The sequence below is a fragment of the Suncus etruscus genome, chromosome 19, assembly GCF_024139225.1.
Source record: "Suncus etruscus isolate mSunEtr1 chromosome 19, mSunEtr1.pri.cur, whole genome shotgun sequence".
Taxonomy (NCBI): Eukaryota; Metazoa; Chordata; class Mammalia; order Eulipotyphla; family Soricidae; genus Suncus; species Suncus etruscus.
Genome location: NC_064866.1, coordinates 19299725 through 19319902, shown reverse-complemented (window position 1 = coordinate 19319902; position 20178 = coordinate 19299725). Strand labels below are relative to the sequence as shown.

The window sequence follows — 20178 nt, the reverse complement described above, 5'->3', positions numbered from 1 at the left end:
TAGACTAACCCAAATAAAATTTTCTGTTCCCCTTATGAACCCCTAATCACTACCAAGGAGTGACCATATAGTCAGGAGCACATAGAGTCTGAGAACTACTGAATGTGATCTCTTCCTCAATAAATTAAACCAAAAAGTGAAGTTGGACAATATTTACAGAGAAATTTTTATTATCTGTCTCATAATAAGTGGACCATAAACATTTGGGTTGGCCAAAAGAAACAATTGTTAGAAGAAACTACTGTGATACAAAAATTACAGAAATAGTTAAATAAAAAGGAAGGCCCTTATTGGCAAGAAATGGACCTTATTAGAGAAAATGTGTAAGCCATGAAGTATTTCTAATTAGCACAGAAAACTCCAGAAAGAAGAAGGGTGAATTGAGTAGAGTTGGAGTAATGGAAAAGTCTGTAAGTATTAGAAGTTTTTCCAGGCAAAATCATGCATATTTCTGGGAGGTAAAGTTGAGCATGCACAGTTGAGGAACATACAACAAACATACATAATTATATAAAGCATATACAGAAAATGACAGAGAAGTGACATTGTGGTATATATTGAGATAGGTAAGTCAAAGGCTCCACTGCATAGTTCTTACTGAGGAATTCAGTCAGGAGGCTGAGTTTATTATTAGCACAGTTACTTATTACTTCAATCAGAAACAAAAGACAATCTCCAGAAAGAAGTTGTCATACCTTTTTAGACATAACACTCCTGGCAGTGTTGTTTTCTGTCTCAACCTGAAAGAATCTATTTCAACGATGAAGAGGAGACAAGGCACAGAATTAGGCAAAGCTTTGACTTCTTGATTAGATCAATAACCCAATAGTTGCTTTAGAATCATGAAGACTGAGGATTAAAGACTCTTGGTGGGATGATAGAAATGAACTATGTACAATTAAATGCTATATAATAGTGTACAGCAAGGAACAGCATGTTTTGACTCTGGCTTCCCCAGGATTTTATTCATTTTATTTCCATTTATACTTTGTTAAAACACTATGATTTAAACACCACAATGTGATTATATTATGAATAATATAGTCATTTCAGGTATTCAATTTTCCAACACCAATCCCATCACCAGTGTATCCTTCTCTACACTAATGTCCCAAGTTACTGGTCCTCCATCCACAGCCTACCTCCATAGCAGGCACAAAATAATTTACTTTATATTACTTGTATATACCATATATCTCATAATGGTTTTACTGGTTATTGTCTGGGAATTTTCTGAGCTGCTAGTTGCTACTTGAGTCTTTTGCACTATTGTTTTCCTTAATTGAATTTAGTAGGCTTCTATGCAACTTTCCTATCTAATTTTCTGTGTTTCTACTGGGATGGCAGAACTGTGCAGATATTTTGTGGAGATATTTTGTGGATTTTATAACTATATGACTAGATGATTAGTGCTTGGGAGACTAGGTTTGATACAGCAGCAGCTTCTCTCTGAAATCTGTGGTGGGATCATTTAAGTGTGAGAGGAAGTGGGGTTGGTAAGTGGAATGATGGGCTCTCTAAAGGGCAGGGATTGGGCCTGCCCCATCCTGAGGAGGTTCCAGCAACCTGGACCCAGAGACTGGCCTATCAGTTTTCAGCACCGTGGCAACTTCTCTCCACCTCAAGGAGTTTATTCTGGAAATGGAATGGAGCCAGTTGAGCCTCTGTGACTTCTGCTGAAGAGTTTAAACTAGCATTTGCCTTGCAAGCAGCAGATCCAGGACCAAAGGTGGTTGGTTCGAATCCCGGTGTCCCATATGGTCCTCCGTGCCTGCCAGGAGCTATTTCTGAGTAGACAGCCAGGAGTAACCCCTGAGTAATGCAGAGTGTGGCCCAAAAACCAACAACAACAACAACAACAACAAAACCCCAAAAACATAAAAATTGAGTTATTCTACAAGCTGGTGTAAATTGTCATCTTATCTTTTTCTTATCTAGAGATAAAGGTCTGGTGAGGGGTGGGGAGAGAGTCAGCCCTGGAGGTCACCAAGAAAATAACAGTGATAAGTATGCTGACTTGGTCTCTTTCTTTTTCCATCAGGCATCATTAAAGAGTAGGGTTGGGGAGATAACACAGCGGTAGGGCATTTGCCTTGCATGTGCCTCTAATCAGAGGCACATTAGATTAGATTCCAGGCATCCCATATGGTCCCCCAGCCTGCCAGGGGCAATTTCTGAGTGCAGAACCAGGAGTAACCCTTGAGCGCCACTGGGTGTGACCCCAAAATCAATCAATCAATCAACACAATTTAAAAAATAAAAAAGACTAGGCCTTCCTGTATGGTGAGGGTAAAACTGCTTGTGGTACTCTGGGGAGTCATTTTGTACAGAGCTCTGGGGATCAAATTTGGAGCTCTTACATGCTCTGATCCAGTCCTTTATATGATCTCCCTGGCCTTAAAAATATTCTTTTACACATGGAAATATGACTTTGCTTGTTTTTGGGCCACACTTAGAAGTGCTCAGGGGTTACTCCTGGCTCTATACTCAGGAATCATTCCTGGTAGTGTCAGTAGACCATATAAGATGCCGGGGATCACACAGGGTTGGCCACATACATCAAGTAAGTTCTCTATCTCTATAGCCTAAAAAGTGTGTCTTCTTCCTTCTTCTTCTTCTTCTTCTTCTTCTTCTTCTTCTTCTTCTTCTTCTTCTTCTTCTTCTTCTTATTCTTCTTCTTCTTCTTCTTCTTCTTTTTCTTCTTCTTCTTCTTCTTCTTTTTCTTCTTCTTCTTTTTCTTCTTCTTCTTCCTTTCATCTTCTTTTTATAGGATCACACCCGGATGAAATGGGGGATGAACTGGAACCACTCCTAGTAGTGCTGCACCTTATGGTGTTTGGGTTTGGATAGTTGGGCCATACTTGATGATAAGGAAAAAAACACTCAGTATCAAGGATTTTTTTGGTTTGCTTTTGGGTTATACCTGGCAATACTCAGAGATACTCCTGACTCGGGAGCACTCCTGCCAATGTTAGGAGACCATAAAATGTCAAGCATCAAACTCAGTCCTCTCAAATATAAACATCTATTTAGTCTGCTGCACTTTTAGCTCAACTTCTGAACTCAGGGTTTTACATAAACAAAACACAGCCTCTATTACAGCACTCATATCTCATATATAACAATACTCCATCCTTTTTTAACCAATAATCTAATTTTTTATATGGACCCTTACTTACTTTCTGATGGATGCTTGCAGAGCTTTAAACTTTCCTCTTAACACTGCTTTTGCTGTGTCCCAGAAGATCTAATAGCTTGTGTCTTAATTTTCATTTGTTTCCAGTAATCTTTAAAGTTCCTCTTTGCTTTCCTCTCTGACCAACTGGTTGTTCAACAGTGAGTTGTTTAATTTTCAGGTGTTAGGATTATTCCTCTATTTCTGATTAACTTCAATTTTTGCTGCATCATGGTCTGAGAAGATAGTTGATACAACTTCTGCCCTCTTGATTTTATGGAAGTATGTTTAATGGCCCAGCATAAAGTTTATCTTGGAGAAAATCCCATGTGCATTGGAGAAGATTTAGCCTTTGAGGGATGAAGAGTCATATCTGTATGTACTGTATGTGCATATTTACATATATTTAATCCGTCTTTCACTTGTCCAGTGATGGTATCAACATTATTTTTCCATTGACTCAACTTATGAACCAGAGCTAAAAAGTTGAGCTTTAATCTGTTTGTGGTCCCCACAGAAATCATTTGAGGCCTTGGGGAGCTTAGAAAAGAAATGCCAGGCTCAAATACCAGGAATGTCAGCTTACTCTTGAAACATATGAAACAGTAGGGCTGAACACTTGCTAGGTTGCATGCAGTCACTCTAAGTATTATTTCTCAATGCCTATTAACAGTGACACATAACTTGTTTGTACTTGTTAGCTAACTTCAATAAGTCATAGGAGTGCATATAAATTTTTATGTTGACATTCTTCATTTTTATTTTATAGAGAACCTCAGAAGTACAATTACTAAATCCTATGATAGTTTGTCTTTAGCCTCTTTTGAGGTTCAGAGTCGGGGTGAACCCACATCAGGAAGTGCTCATGGTCTACTCCTGACCTTCTATGTAGGGAGTCATACCTGGTAATGCTTAGGGGACTCTATGTGCAACCAGGGGCCAAGCTGGGGTTTGACTACCTGCAACCCTGTACCATATCTCTGGCCTTATGTTTCAGCTTCTTGAGGAGGCTGAACATTTTTTAAAATTTTTTCACAGCTTTAAAAATGGATCATATCTGGGGGCAGGAGAAATATTATTATGAATAGGGCACTTGCCTGTATAGTCTCTGACACTACATATGGTTCCTTGAACCTCACCAGGAAAGATTTTTGAGCAGAGAGCCAGAAATAAGATATAAGCATTACTGGGTGTGACACAAAAACAAAAATATTTTTTGATTATAACAATTTACATTCCCACCAATAGTGCACCAAGTTTCTTTTTATTGACAACATATGTAATTATCTATTTTTTGATAAGAATTTTTTTCAGGCATGGGTGATTGGAGTCTTTTTAAACTATGCTCAAGAATTGGTGTCGGGGCCGGGAAGGTGGCGCTAGAGGTAAGGTGTCTGCCTTACAAGCGCTAGCCAAGGAACGGACCGCGGTTCGATAACCTGGCGTCCCATATGGTCCCCCCAAGCCAGGGGCGATTTCTGAGCACATAGCCAGGAGTAACCCCTGAGCGTCAAACGGGTGTGGCCCAAAAACCAAAAAAAAAAAACAAAACAAAACAAGAATTGGTGTCATTCATGATAATTATTGTAGGAACAAAGTATATGCTTCAATCTTTGGATCATCTTTCTCTCCCTCTATTTATTCTCATTCTCTCTATACAATGTTGCTTTCCACGAGTTGTGTGTATCATATGGTAACAGATTGGAAATATAAGTGAATTGGAAAATCAAACTCCTTACAGTAAGCCAGACTTTCAAAAATGTCCACAATGCAACCTTTTCACCAAATTCTTATTTATTTATTTATTTATTTGTTTGTTTGTTTTTTTTTTTGGGTCACACCCAGCAGTGCTCAGGGGTTACTCCTGGCTCTACACTCAGAAATCACTCCTGGCAGGCTTGTAGGACCATTTGGAATGCCGGGATTCAAACCACCGTCCTTCTGCATGCAAGGCAAATGCCCTACCTCTATGCTATTTCTCTGGCCCCAAATTCTTATTTTTGATTACTATAGAATATGATAGCAAAATTTTAACATGGGACAAAACCATTATTGCCATTTAAAAATGAGTAAGTATATAAATATTTTTTTTTTATAAATATTTTTTTTAATTTTTCTTTCTTTTTTTTTTTTTTTTTTTGGTTTTTGGGCCACACCCGGCGGTGCTCAGGGGTTACTCCTGGCTGTCTGCTCAGAAATAGCTCCTGGCAGGCACCGGGGACCATATGGGACACCAGGATTTGAACCAACCACCTTAGGTCCTGGATCGGCTGCTTGCAAGGCAAACACCGCTGTGCTATCTCTCCGGGCCCATTTGTTTTAAATTTTAACATAACTGGTTTTGATAACATTCTCCCAAGCAAACATTTCTTTAGGCCTGCAATAAAATAAAATATTAAGAGCTGTAAATGGGTTCTAAAACCTAAATGCTTGAGGAGTACACAATTAAAAACAAGAAAAAGGCAGAATAGTGGTGTCAATTTAATTCAATTAATTAATTAATTTTTGGTTACTTTTGGGTTACACCCAGCGCTCAGCTCAGGGGTTACTCCTGGCTCTGTGCTCAGAAAACACCCCTGGCAGGCTCGGGGGACCATATGGGGTGCCGGAATTTGAACCGCCATCCGTCTTGTGTTGGTTTCATTCAAGGCAAAAGCCTTATCACAGTGCTATCGCTCCAGTCCCATGGCTGTGTTAATTTTAGAGTTCAAACTATTGACTGTTTTAGGAAGTTAATTTCTTTTGTGAGAGTAGACATGGAATAGGCTGATGGAAAAAGTCTGGTGAGGTAACTTCTGGGAGGAACTGATAAGGGGATTTCTAGGAAAGAGAGAGACCAGGAAAGAGTAGTATATTGGTAGCTGTTAATAGAACACTGCTGTTTACACAAATAGAAATATGAGATTAGGGCCAGAAGAGATAGCACAGCGGCGTTTGCCTTGCAAGCAGCCGATCCAGGACCAAAGGTGGTTGGTTCGAATCCCGGTGTCCCATATGGTCCCCCGTGCCTGCCAGGAGCTATTTCTGAGCAGACAGCCAGGAGTAACCCCTGAGCACCGCCGGGTGTGGCCCAAAAACCAAAAAAAAAAAAAAATGAGATTAGGTATAATATATAATATATAATATTATAATATATTAGGTACTGAAACTATTTAATTATCCCATATATTGCCATAAATTGAGTCTCAAATGCCCAGTTTTGTTTACTATTTTTATATTTTTGTATCCTGTAGCCTTTCCATCCAGGTACTTTTGGACAGGCTTTTGCTCTCAATTGTGGGGCTTTGTTGTTGGATTTTTGTGTTTGTTTTCTTAGTTGCCCAATTCTGTTCCTTAGCTCTGTAAGTAGAAACATGTATTGCAAAACTATGTTGCAAAGTGGTGTATTGGTTTGCACTAATAATAAGTCATACTGTTTCAATGAAGGGGAGAAGGTGGTAAGTTATGAGACAAGCTGTATTTATCATAATTTCCTCCCTCCCTCCCTCCCTCCCTCCCTCCCCCCTCCCTCCCTCCCTCCCTCCCTCCCTCCTCCCTCCCTCCCTCCCTCCCTCCCTCCCTCCCTCCCTCCCTCCCTCCCTTCCTCCCTTCCTCCCTTCCTCCCTTCCTCCCTTCCTTCCTTCCTTCCTTCCTTCCTTCCTTCCTTCCTTCCTTCCTTCCTTCCTTCCTTCCTTCCTTCCTTCTCTCCTGTCTCAGGGGTCACTCCTGGCAGTGTCCTGGGACCATATATGCTTCTGGGAATTGAACCTTGGTTGGCTGCATGCAAAACACTGTACTATCTCTGTAACTCCTATCAAAATAATTTCTTGATAGAAATTGAGCATTTTGTAGCACTATTTCCTGAAAGCAATTTGGAACCTCTGATTTGCTATTCTCCTGTCTTGATTCCTTGGGCACCAAGTAGATCATTATGTATCCTTCCAAATTCTTCAAAGGTTAGATAAATAATACAATAGACATGAGACTGATAAGGAAAAAGTAAAGTTCAAGGCAATGTTTATCTCCTGTACAGGAGAGTCAACAAAACTGAGCAACTTGTGCTTTTAAACTCCAATTTTTTGGGGGAGGGGCACACCCTGTGACGCTCAGAGTTTACTCCTGGCTATGCACTCAGAAATTGCTCCTGGTTTCGGGGACCACATGGGATGCCGGGGATGGAACCAGGTCCATCCTGGGATCTGTTGTGTGCAAAGCAAACACCCTACCGCTGTGCTATTGCTTCAGCCCCTAAACTCCAATTTTTTTGCCGATGTGGGCACACGTGGAGGTGCTCAGGGGTTACTCCTGGCTCTGCACTCAGAAATCACTTCTTGCAGGCTTGGGGGGACTACATGGGATGCCAGGGATCGAACCCAGGTCTGCTGCGTGCAAGGCAAATGCCCTGCCCGCTCTGGCCCCTTCAATTCCAATTTCAAGTAGTTTAGCTAAGGCAATTGATTCTGGGAATAAAAAAGAGAAAAACAGTTATTGTTTAAATTGTACCACAATTTAAATTCTGCTTTTGCCACTAATGATACCTTCCTTAGGAGAAACCCTGAGTGAGGTGATCAGATGTAAATATTTCCAAAGATATCCTATTTTTAACTCTCTTTCCATAAATTAATCTTTTGCCATTAATATCTGGCAAATATATTGAGAGTTTAGATTTGCTCCGCAACTCTTGGATGCCACACAATCTTGGGCTTTAAGACAAAACAGTTCTAGAAATTTTGCAGTTGTCCTTTTCGTAAGAAGCACTTTCCTCAAATGAAACAAAATTTAAAACACAAGTGGTTAAACTTTTTTTTTTAATTTTAATTAAATAACCACGATTTACAAAGTCATTGATAGCTGAATTTTAGGCACATAATATTTCAACACCAATCACACCACCAGTGTCAACTCCCATTACTAGTGCTCCTATACTTCTTTTTTGGGGGGGGGGTGTCACACCTGGCAGCACTCAGGAGTTACTCCTGGCTCTATGCTCAGAAATCGCTCCTGGCAGGCTCAGGGGACCATATGGGAAGCCTGGGTTCAAACCATCATCCTACTGCATGTAAGACAAATGCCTTACCTCCATGCTATCTCTCCAGCCCCAGTGCTCATACACTTCTACCCTTCCAAATTCTATTCCCCAACCCCCAGCCAACCTCCTCTTGACAGGGACATTAAAGTTGAATGTGTTCAGCTTCGATTTCATGTTTTCAATGTTGCTGTGTCTGTACTTTGGGCATAGATATACCACTCTCCCACACCCCAACATAACCAAAGCCCACACTCCTGTCCCTCATTACCCTTTCATCTTCCTTCCTTCCTTCCTTCCTTCCTTCCTTCCTTCCTTCCTTCCTTCCTTCCTTCCTTCCTTCCTTCCTTCCTTCCTTCCTTCCTTCCTTCCTTCCTTCCCTCCTTTCTTCTTTCTCTCTTTCTTTCTTCCTTCCTTCCTTCTTTTCTCTCCCTTCCTCCCTTCCTCCCTCCCTCCCTTCCTTCCTTCCTTTCTTTCTTCCTCCCTCCCTCCCTCCCCCCCCTCTCTCTTTCTTTCTTTCTTTCTTTCTTTCTTTCTTTCTTTCTTTCTTTCTTTCTTTCTTTCTTCTTTCTTTCTTTCTTTCTTTCTTTCTTTTTCTTTCTTTCTTTCTTCTCTTTTTCTCTTTCTTTCTTTCTTTTCTCTTCTTTCTTTCTTCTTTCTTTCTTTCTTTCTTTCTTCTTTCTTTCTTTCTTTCTTTCTCTTTCTTTCTTTCTTTCTCTTCTTCTTTCTTTCTTTCTTTTCTTTCCTTTTCTTCCTTTTCTTTCTTCTTTTCTTTCTTTCTTTTTCTTTCTTTCCTTCTTTCTCTTTCTTTTCTTTCTTTTGTTTCTCTCTTTCTTTTCTTTCTTTCTTCCTTCCTGTCTTTCTTTCTTTCTTTCTTTCTTTCTCTCTCTCTCTTTTCTTTCTTTCTTTCTTTCTTTCCTTCCTTCCTTCCTTCCTTCCTTCCTTCCTTCCTTCCTTCCTCCTTCCTTCTTCCTTCCTTCCTTCCTTCCTTTCCTTTCTTCTTCTTTCTTTCTTTCTTTCTTTCTTTCTTTCTTTCTTTCTTTCTTTCTTTCTTTCTTTCTTTCTTTCTTTCTTTCTTTCTTTCTTTCTCTTTTTCCACTGTGCTATTGTTCTAACCCCTCTCATCTTTTTTCTTCCTGCCATAACTGTTTTTTCTTATTTATCCTTCTTCCTAGGCTCTGGGGTCAAGGATGACCCCCTTGGCTTTTATCTTATTTTGTTATATTACATTTCATAATCAATTACTTTATATACCAGATATAAATGAGATCATCCTGAAAAACAAGTGGTTTTAAAGAACTGACATGTTAATAGTCACCATGATTTCAAGGAAGCCATGTGGGTAATATTGTCTATTCCATTCTGCACACTTGTTAGAGTTTGAAGAGGAATGTTTAATATTTTTAGATTCCAGTATTTTTCCTAGTCCCCCAATTATTTTTATAAAGGACTTTAGTAGAAAATCATAAAGATTTATTTTTTATTCTTTAAATAATATCTTTATTTAAGCATGTGATTGCAAACATGGTTGTAGTTGGGTTTCAGTCATAAAAAGAACACCCCTCACACAGTACAACCTTCCCATCACTATGCCCCCCATCTCCTCTCTCCCCCACACCCTCCCTGTATTTGAGACTGGCTTTCTACATCCCTCACTCACTGACATTGTTATGATAATTCTCAGCGCAGTTATTTCTCTAACTGCACTCACCACTCCTTGTGGTGAGCTTCTGTCTTGATCGGTCCTTCCGGTCCTATCTCTGGGAATTATTTCAATGTCTTTTATTTTTCTTAAAACCCATTATGAGTGAGACCATTTGTGTTCTCGTCTTCTCTCTCTCTCTCTCTCTCTCTCTCTCTCTGATTTATTTCACTCAGCATAATAGATTCCATGTACATTCATGTATAGGAAAATTTCAAGAGTAAAGATTTAATTAAAGCTAAACTAAGCAAATTAGATTTTTTATATTTCACATTATATTTTGCTAAAATGCTAAAGATATATTTTGCTAAAATGTCTTATGTTACATCATTTACATTTTCAAAGGTTTCAGTTGCATGCAATCTGATACTTTTGCATTTTCTATACTTTTCCAAAATAGCTAGGATAAAATACAGAATACCCAAAGTAAATTTGAATTTTAAGGCAATGAATCATTTTTCTTAATGCATGTTCCAAATAAAATAGAACCATATTTCCTCAAAAGACTATTTAATTATTATTTATTTATTTATTTGTAATTCTAATTTCACTGGGCCCTTTTTTTGCAACCCTTCCTAACCACGAGCAGGGAGTAGTGCTTTTGTCCATCTTAGTGTTCTAGAGAGCAGGTATGGATTTTTAGATGACTTGATCATGGAAGACAAAGCAGTTTTCTTTGTGAAACAATTATTAATTGGCAAGAAGCCTGCGGGGAGAAACAACTCAATTTTAAAAAATGCAGTAGGCGACTTGCGCATCAAGTTTTGCGGCTTGTTTTGGGAAACTTTCCCTTCCAGTGTGGTCAAACTGACTCCTCCCTCTGCTGAAACACGATACAAGTTGTAAGCAAGACGGAAGTTAGCTGGGCTGCCCTCTCTTCTCTGGGTAAGTGTTTTTTTTGGGGGGTGCGGGTTCCTTCTAAGACTTAGAAAGGGAATCCACAAAGTCCAGAGAAAACATAGGCACCTGGGGCGACCAGTTCAGGAGGCGTTGCCAGGCTGGATGATTTCTGATCTATTTGGTTCTGGAGTTTTCTTGGAGCTGAGTGTTTACTGATTTGAGTGAGGTTAATAGATTATTACCTCGTGACTTTGACTTAAGGAGCTTGAATGCACCGCCTGTACCCCCAAACAAGGTTGATTATAAATCAGAGACTTCTTTAAGTGGCAGAAAAGCATAGTCTTTGTTCATAGCCGTTGGAAAACCTGTTTTCAAAGTTGGAAAGTTCTCTTTCATGGCTAAGACTAGATTACCCCTGGCAGTTTCCTTAGAGTTTCTTCATTTTTCCAAGTGGCTTTTCTTCATTTGGAGAATTTAGCTCCATTTGCTCCTCTGTCCTTTTGGTCTGAGTCTATTTCGTTAGCATCGTGCCTGGAAAGCCAGTGGACACTGCCTTCCCTCTACTCTTTATTATGTTTGCATCTCCAGGTTTTTCCTTAGGGGAAAAGGGGATCTTTGAGTCATGAAAGTGGTATGTGAAAGATCAATGTAAAATCTTTGGTTTGGATGTTTTCTTTCTTTTTGTCTTGCGATTGAAAAGAAGTGGAAAGATTGCAGGGGTGTTTGGGAGTAGTGCCCGAGGTGAAAGAAACAATAATTTTCAGACACAAAAGAGAAAAGAGCTGGAAGTTCCAGCTCACCTCAGGAAGCTCACCACAAAGAGTGATGAGTTTAGTTAGGGAAATAACTACATTTTGAACTAATAATGAGAATGTATGAGGGAAATGGAGAGCCTGTTTTAGAGTACAGGCGGGGGTCGGGTGGGGAGGAGGGAGACTTGGGACATTGGTGATGGGAATGTTGCACTGGTGATGGGTGTTCTTTACATGACTGAAACCCAAACACAATCATGTATGTAATCAAGGTGTTGAAATAAAAAAAGAAACAAACAAACAAAAAACAGGGAGGGAGGGAAGGAGGGAGAGAGGAAGAGCTTGCGTGTGTGTGTGTGTGTGTGTGTGTGTGTGCGCGTGCGAGGAAGAGCTTGCGTGTGTGTGTGTGTGTGTGTGTGTGTGTGTGTGTGCTCGCGTGCAGAGAGAGAGAGAGAGAGAGAGAGAGAGAGGCAGAGAGACAGAGATAGAGACCCATCTCCTGTTGAATCGGATGTTTTATATTTTTTGAATTTTTTTTTTATTTTAATTTACTTTTTTTTATTTGTTTTTGTTTTTGGGTCACACCCGGCAGCGCTCAGGGGTTACTCCTGGCTCTACGCTCAGAAATCGCCCCTGGCAGGCAAAGGGGACCATATGGGATGCCGGGAATCGAACCACCGTCCTGTATGAAAAGCAAACGCCTTATCTCCACGCTATCTCTCCGGCCCCTTGATTTTTATTCTATAAATATATTTATTTAAGCATCATGATTATAAGCATGTTTGCAGTTGTATTTTAGTTATATATAAAAAGAAAAAAAAAAGAACACCTCCTTTCACCAGTGCAATGTTCCCACCACCAATGCCCTCTATCTCTTTCCCTCCTCCCCTGCCTTTGTTCACTGGAATGCTGGAATGAATTGTTGCTGAGTTAATTAATAAGCTTGTGTGTTGGTGTATTAAATTGTGTGTGTGTGTGTGTGTGTGTGTGTGTGTGTGTTGGTGTGTGTGTGGTCCAAACTGGGGAGTGCTCAGGACTTCCTCTGATATTCAGGAATCACTTCTTGTAGTGTTCTGGGGACCCTATATAACCTGGTGCAAGCAAGTTAAGTGCTTATCTCTTCAAGCCTATTTAAAAATATATTTAGGGTGGCCCGGAGAGATAGCACAGAGGCTTTGCCTTGCAAGCAGCCGATCCAGGACCAAAGGTGGTTGGTTCGAATCCTGGTGTCCCATATGGTCCCCCGTGCCTGCCAGGAGCTATTTCTGAGCAGACAGCCAGGAGTCACCCCTGAGCACTGCCGGGTGTGGCCCAAAAAACAAATATATATATTTAGGGGTCAGAGAGATAGCATGGAGGTAAGGCATTTGCCTTGCATGCAAAAGGATGGTGGTTCGAATCCCGGCATCCCATATGGTCCCCTGTGCCTGCCAGGAGCGATTTCTGAGCGTAGAGCCAGGAGTAACTCCTGAGAATTGCTGGGTGTGACCCAACGACCAAAATAAATTATTTAAAAAATTTTAAAATTTAAATTTATACTTAAAAATTTTAAATTATATTTAAATATAAAACTATTTAAAAGTTAGAAAAATTATTACACTGACAACTATCATGACAATGGTAACGAAAGAAATAGTATACAGGCAGTGGGGTGAGGGAAAAGGGAGATGGGGAGCATTGGTGGTGGGAAGGTTACACTGGTGAAGGGGGGTGTTCTTTTTTTTTTTTCGTTTGTTTTTTGGGCCACACCCGGTGGTGCTCAGGGGTTCCTCCTGGCTATCTGCTCAGAAATAGCTCCTGGCAGGCACGGGGGACCATATGGGACACCGGGATTCGAACCAACCACCTTTGGTCCTGGATCAGCTGCTTGCAAGGCAAACACCGCTGTGCTATCTCTCCCGGAGGGGGGGGGCGGGGGTGGTGTTCTTCTTTATAAAGAAAATAAAATTTTTATTAATTTTTTTTTTTTTACTTTTTTTGAACTGTTACCTGGCAGTGCTCAAGGGCAACTCCCAGCTCAGTGCTTATAATCAAATTCAGCATTGCCGACATCTAACCAAACATGGGACTTTTGCATGCAAAACATGTATTTCAGCCTGACAAACTCTCTTCAACCAGATACTTACTTGAAAATTTTTATTTACTCATATATGTTTATTGAGGCATCACTGTTAAAGCACTGCTAATATTCACTTTTCAGAACATGTTGATTTTTAATTTTTTTTGTTTTTGTTCTTGTTTGTGTGCCATACCTGGCGATACTTAGGGGTTGCTCTGGACTCTGCACCCAGAAGTCACTCCTGGTGATGTTCAGGGGACCACATGGCATGCCAGGGAATCCAACCTAGATTGTCCATATAAAGCTAGCTCCTTATCTGTTGTAAGATTTCTCTGGTTCCAACATTTTCGACTGGCTGTCCCTTCTGCTTCATACTTGTTCATTTCAAGCTTGTCAGATTATTTGGAATCCACATTGCGCAAGCACTGTTGTCAAAGTTGTGAGAAGTCAGTGTGAATGGAGACAGTGAGCAGGATTCCCTTGTGAATCACCAGTTGTGGTGGAAAATAAGGATCAGAATTTTTTGATCAAAATGATCTATGAAAGGTCTGGGAAGAGTAGTTATATAAAGCCAGTTAATTAGGCAAGACACCAAGCAAGTTAATTTTGTAATCAAATAATTAAAACTTTTTGCCGGGCCGGAGAGATAGCACAGCAGTAGGGCATTTGCCTTGCATGCTGTCGACCTGGAACAGACTGAGGTTCTATCTTCGGCATCCCATATGGTCCACCGAGCCTGCCAGGAGCGATTTCTGAGCACAGAGCTAGAAATAACCTTTGAGCGCTGTCGGGTGTGGCCCCCAAACCAAAGTAAATAAGTAAAATAAAACCTTTTTGTAATGTTGCCTTTCCTTTCCCTTCTTCTTCTTCTTCTTCTTCTTCTTCTTCTTCTTCTTCTTCTTCTTCTTCTTCTTCTACTTCTTCTTCTTCTTCTTCTCTTCTTCTTCTTCTTCTTCTTCTTCTTCTTCTTCTTCTTCTTTTCTTCTTCTTCTTCTTCTTCTTCGGCTTCGGCTCCTCCTCCTCAGCGTCCTCCTCCGCCTCCTTCTTCTTTTTTTTTTTTTGGGGTTTTTGGGTCACACCCGGCAGCGCTCAGGGGTTACTCCTGACTCTATGCTCAGAAATTGCTCCTGGCAGGCTCGGGGGACCATATGGGATGCCGGGATTCAAACCACCGATCTTCTGCATGTAAGGCAAACGCCCTACCTCCATGCTATCTCTTCGGCCTCTCCCTTATCTTAATCTTAGAAGCACTTACTGGGGTTAGGAAAAATTCAAGACAGACCAATTTGAAGGGTGTTAGCATGCTCACTCTAAGAGAAACTACTTCGTTCCATTCATTTTGCTCTGACTTGGCCCAAAGAGAACTTCAGGAAAGCTTTTAAGATTGACTCAGATATCAGGTCAAACTCTGCTGGTGAGTGGAAACCATGAATCAGAACCCTTTAACCTTCAGCTAGATGGCCACTTTCTATTTTTGATTATTACATATTTAAAAACAAACTATGACATTTCTCTGTCATTTTCTATTTGTACTACGTATGTGTGTCTATGGTATGTTTCTCAAAAGCCAGTGTTCCTGGTTCTCTTTTATGAATAAGCAAGTTTCCTGGAAAGCTACTTGAGTATGTATAAACTTTTACATCATCCTAGCTCTAATGAGTATAAAACCAGACCCTCCCATCCTCTCTTCGTTTCTGTCTCTTTGACTTGTGCTGGTCGACATGCTTCTCAGCGTAAGTTTTTTGTTTTTTGTTTTTGCCAGTAAAACCCTTTTCTACTTACCTATCCTATGCTTGTATATGTCTTATGGTGAACACTGTGCTAGATGTTTCATAGATATTACTTGATCTTTGCAGAATTTCTTGGCATTAGTAGCATTGTTTAACAAAATGAGGAAACTAAGACCTCATGAGGTTAAATGATTTGCTGAAGGCCACTAAAGCAAATCCAGTGTATAATTTCAAAGTCCTGTTTCTTGTCTCATAGGGTGTAATAGTTGATGTAGAGCTAAATGGGAACAGTCTTTTATGTCAAGGACAGAATGAACTTAATCACTGCAAATGCCCAGTAGAAAAAAATGTCTCAGTTCTTTGTTTTACTTTTTGGGGACTACACCTAGCTATGCTTGGGGGTGCTACTTCTGGTGATTTGCTCAGGGGCATCTTAATGGTGCTAGAGAGAGTTCTAGAGATCGAAGCTTCGATTTAAAGATTCAAACCATATGCTCTAGCTCTTTAGTCCATCTCCCTGGTTCATTTTCAGTCAGTTTGAGTTGCCAGCTATGACAAGTTCCAAATTGGTATTCAATGTGCCTTTTAAAAAAATGCAATTTTTTTTTTAGAAACTTCTTTGAAAATGTCAGAACTTCAACTGGTAATTAAAAAAATCTATTTTTCTCTTGCTTTCTATTGTGAAAATGGAATCTAAAACATTTTTATCTGAGGAACTAGAAATACTTGACCTATTTCTCAATTTTTTTCTTTTAATTTGGTACCCAGCTCTCAAAGTCGATTTAATTCTTGATGTGGAGTTTCTGTGAAGGTAAATTTCTGAAATGTTTCTGAAGATAGGTAAAAGAAAGGTGTGAAAATCTCAGTGTGATAACCACCATAGAGTTTAAAAGAAATTAGTATATGGAATATGAAAAGTGAGATTTATGGAGCCCCCCTTTTTATTTTTGTAAGAGGCACACACAAACTCAGAGATCACTCCTGGCAGTGATGGGGAATATATTTAGATCAGAATCTGAACTGGGGGGCCCGGAGAGAAAGCACAGTGGTGTTTGCCTTGCAAGCAGCCGATTCAGGACCTAAGGTGGTTGGTTCGAATCCCGGTGTCCCATATGGGGCTCCTGCCAGGAGCTATTTCTGAGCAAACAGCCAGGAGTAACCCCTGAGCATTGCTGGGTGTGGCTCAAAAACCAAAAAAAAAAAAAAAAAAAAAAAAAAAAAAAGGAATCTGAACTGGGGATGGCCATGTGCAAAGGAAGCATCTTAACTCCTGTACTCCAGCCTCTTTAAAACAAGTTTTTTTGTTTTTTTGGGTCACACCAGGCAGCGCTCAGGGGTTACTCCTGGCTCTATGCTTAGAAATCACTCCTGGCAGGCTCAGGGGACCATATGGGATGCCGGGATTCGAACCACCATCCTTCTGCACGAAAGTCAAAAGCCTGGGGGCCGGGCGGTGGCGCTAGAGGTAAGGTGCCTGCCTTGCCTGCGCTAGCCTTGGATGGACAGCGATTCGATACCCCGGTTTCCCATATGGTCCCCCAAGCCAGGAGCGACTTCTGAGTGCATAGCCAGGAGTAACCCCTGAGCATCACCGGGTGTGACCCAAAAACCAAAAAAAAAAAAAAAAAAAAAAAAAAAGAAAAGTCAAAAGCCTTACCTCCATGCTATCTCTCCGGCCTCTGAAACCATTTTTAAATGGACTTTGCACTAGCTCTGCAGTATTTTGGAGAAACTATAGATCTTGACATCTTTGATATAGGCCAGCGACTTTTGGATTGGATCAATAAGGAATTGTTTGAAGAAATCATCGAGCAAATACTGGGTCCTGACTAGTGATAGTTGTACAGTGGATAGAGTGCTTGCCTGGGTAAATGATTTCTAGCTTTGCATGTGGTTCTCTGAGGGAAAGAATTGGGGTGAATGATAGGAAGAATATATTTCAGAGAGAACATGGACTTTTCCAGAGTGTAAAACAAAACAAAACAAAACACAGAACAAAAAAAAAGAGCAAAGAGAAAAATAAGCAAGTTACATATTTAAGGGAGAACACAGGTATGGATAGGAAACCTACAAAAATATTTTTTTTGGCCTCTGTTCTTCCCATAAAACTCCAACTTTGTCTCCCCTTTTAGACCATAGTTTAGATTTCTGTCAGAATATCTGTAATTAATTGCCCTGTGGTTACTGGATGCTGTTGTTCGTGTGCAGCTTTCTAGTGGATAGAAGGGGCCAAAGCAATTCTATGATTTATGAATGGGGACTGTTTTTCCTCAGCAGCCTCTATAGCCCGGTCACTGATACAAAAAAGAAAAAGATATCTGTAATTATTGCAATTTTTTGATCCTAAGTATTTGCTTTTTCCCTTTGATGCCTTTTTGAATTTATGGATTAGTAATAAAGTGGTGATAAAATATCATGTGTTGACATGGGTTGTGTCTTGAACTGGTTGTCTTTACCTCTTTCTTTCAGAAGCTCTAATTCTTGGAGAAAATTCTCTACTCACCAGTGTTATATTGTGGACTCAACTTTCTGAATTAGGTAGGCTACTTTTGACTTTAATTTATTATTATTATTATTATTTTACAAAATGCTGCAATCATATTTCTTTGTAAGTCTTCTATGCTTTTTTTCACTTCTCATGCTCATTTGTCTTTAGGAGAAGCAGTGATGATGAGCAAAAAGAATATAGATGTTGGGGCTCAATGTAGATTCTAATCCCATAAACATATGGGATTACATACATACATGGGTTTATATATATTCCTTGGCCTCAGTTTCTTGTGCCAAATTACACCCCCTTTCCTTGCTGGGAATCCATGACTGTGAGACTGTCAGGATTATTTTGGTGATGGGGCATGTGGGAACACCAATATTTTAACAAGTGCTTTAAGACTTGTAGCAATTATTTGGGTTCCAAATGTTTTTTTTATTTTCCTTTTTCTCTATAGTTCTCTCCTTATACCAAAATTAATTCCCATTTCCTCTCTTTGTTCAGTTTTATTGCTTTCCATGTATAGTTTGTGTTTAGTCTTGTTCTACTTTGTTTTTGATTTTGGACTACAACTGGCAGTGCGCGGGCTACTGTTGTTTCAGTTGCTGGCATTTCTCAGGGACCTGGGGCTACGAGGGATCCAACCTGTGGTGCCTGAATAAAAATTTATTTTTCAGACATCTCCCAAGCCCCAGAATTAATTTATAATTCTATTTAGGCATTCAATTCCATTTTTCTGCTAGAAGCAATATTGTAAACAGTGATTCTAGAAGCAAAAGTACATTTAATTCCCACATTTGTGTATTTATGCTTGTAACAAAGTACAATACCATTGTAAAAGAAAAACAGTATTCAGTAGAAAGTAGTTTTTTTTTTTTTGTTTGTTTGTTTTTGGTTTTTGGGTCACACCCGGCAGTGCTCAGGGGTTATTCCTGGCTCTACACTCAGAAATCACTTCTGGCAGGCTTGTGGGACCATATGGGATGCCGGGATTCAAACCATCATCCTTCTGCATGCAAGGCAAACACCCTACCTCCATGCTATCTCTCTGGCCCCTTCACTAAATTCTTCTTCTTCTTCTTTTTTTTTTTTTTTTTTTGGTTTTTTGGGCCACACCCGGCGGTGCTCAGGGATTACTCCTGGCTGTCTGCTCAGAAATAGCTCCTGGCAGGCATGGGGGACCATATGGGACACCGGGATTCGAACCAACCACCTTTTGTCCTGGATCGGCTGCTTGCAAGGCAAACACTGCTGTGCTATCTCTCCGGGCCCCCTTCTTCTTCTTATTATTTTATTATTATTAGTTTTTGGTTTTGGGTCACACCCAGCAGTGCTCAGGGGCTACTCCTATGTTTAGGCTCAGAAATCGCTCCTGGCAGGCACAGGGGACCATATGGGATGCTGGTATTTGAACCACTGACCTTCTGCATGCAAGGCAAACACCCGACCTTTATGCTATCTCTTTGGCCCCAAATTCTTATTTTTGATAACTAGTAGGAAGTAGTTTTTGAGTGCAGTTGATAAAAAATTTTGAAATGAGTGTTCATGTTCTTTAGCAATTGAAATTTCCCCCCCCCCCTTTCATGCAGAGTTATGAGAATACCATTTAGTTAGCCATATTTATGTTTTTTTTTTTGTTTGGGGTCACAAATAGAATAAATGAGAATAAAACTTTTCAGTTGGATACATCTCCTGTTTTCAGAATTCTTCATGGCTTTGTCTTTTTTTTTTTTTAACAGTCTGTGAATTAAAGGAAATTCTTCCTTTCGTGTGGGTTGGGGTTTGACTCACACCCTGTGGTGCTCAGGACTGATCTTGGTTCTATATTCAGAAGTGACCCTTGAAGTTTCATGGGACACTATGTGATACTGGACATTCAGTTGGGATCTAATAATGCATGCAAGTCAAGTTCCTTACATTCTGTTCTAATTCTCTGGCCCCAATAAATTCTCCTTTTAAAATAAAAATCCTGATATTCTTAATTTAGAATTTGAACCATAGTTGGAATTTATTGGTCTATAAAATTGTAAGTAATTTTTTTAAACTGTAGGCTAAGATACATTGGTAGGAATTAGAGAGATAACTAAAAGGATTTGCACATGCTTTGCATGTGCTGGGTCCTGGGTTTGATCCTTGGACAAGGATTCATCATACAACACCATGAGTAAGTTGGGCTGTATAGTTGCTGGAATGGCTCCAGGTCCTCTGAGCACATTGTTTGGGAGGGTTTCATATTCCCAAAGGTCATCCTTTCAAGATTGTAAAAAAATTGGAACATTACATGGTTGAAATTCAACCACTGCCAACTTTTTAACTCTGCATCTTACTATAAATAAAAATTATTCAGTAGATTATTCATTGAATAAAATTCAATGTAGAATTTTTTGTATGAATTTATAACATGTGATTTCAAGACAAGCAGTG

At 39.9% G+C, this 20178-nt stretch overlaps 1 protein-coding gene and 1 non-coding gene across 2 annotated transcripts in view; both read left to right on the top strand.

Annotated features, from left to right (window-relative positions):
• The first annotated feature begins 17435 nt into the window (after positions 1-17435).
• LOC125997836 (small nucleolar RNA SNORA84) lies at positions 17436-17568 on the top strand. Its single transcript, XR_007491842.1, has one exon. It is a non-coding gene; the product is annotated as a small nucleolar RNA SNORA84 (small nucleolar RNA).
• Positions 17569-17727: 159 nt separating this feature from the next.
• Positions 17728-20178, top strand: part of FRRS1 (ferric chelate reductase 1) — a 57829-nt gene continuing 55378 nt past the window's right edge. The window contains exon 1 of the mRNA XM_049765844.1: positions 17728-17801. The gene's annotated coding sequence lies outside the window, so the exon portion shown is untranslated. The remainder of the gene's footprint in view (positions 17802-20178) is intronic.